This window comes from Trichinella spiralis (assembly GCF_000181795.1).
Source record: "Trichinella spiralis strain ISS 195 chromosome Unknown Scfld8, whole genome shotgun sequence".
Classification (NCBI taxonomy): Eukaryota; Metazoa; Nematoda; class Enoplea; order Trichinellida; family Trichinellidae; genus Trichinella; species Trichinella spiralis.
The window spans coordinates 574,430-574,630 of NW_003526947.1; positions in this window are offsets into that span (position 1 = coordinate 574,430).

Sequence of the window (201 nt, forward strand, 5' to 3'; positions counted from 1 at the left end):
ATATTACTACATTATAATTGAAAATTTAACCAAATTTTGGGCTGTTCAATAAAAATAATATGCAATTAGTTTTCATTATTGATAATCAGGAATGGTGCTTCGCCGCATATCGATTGCAGTTTACAGTTCTACACTACCACTGTTCTACTTTACAATGCAACAGACATAAAGGCAGCCGTTGACAATTCCCAACTTCAGGTT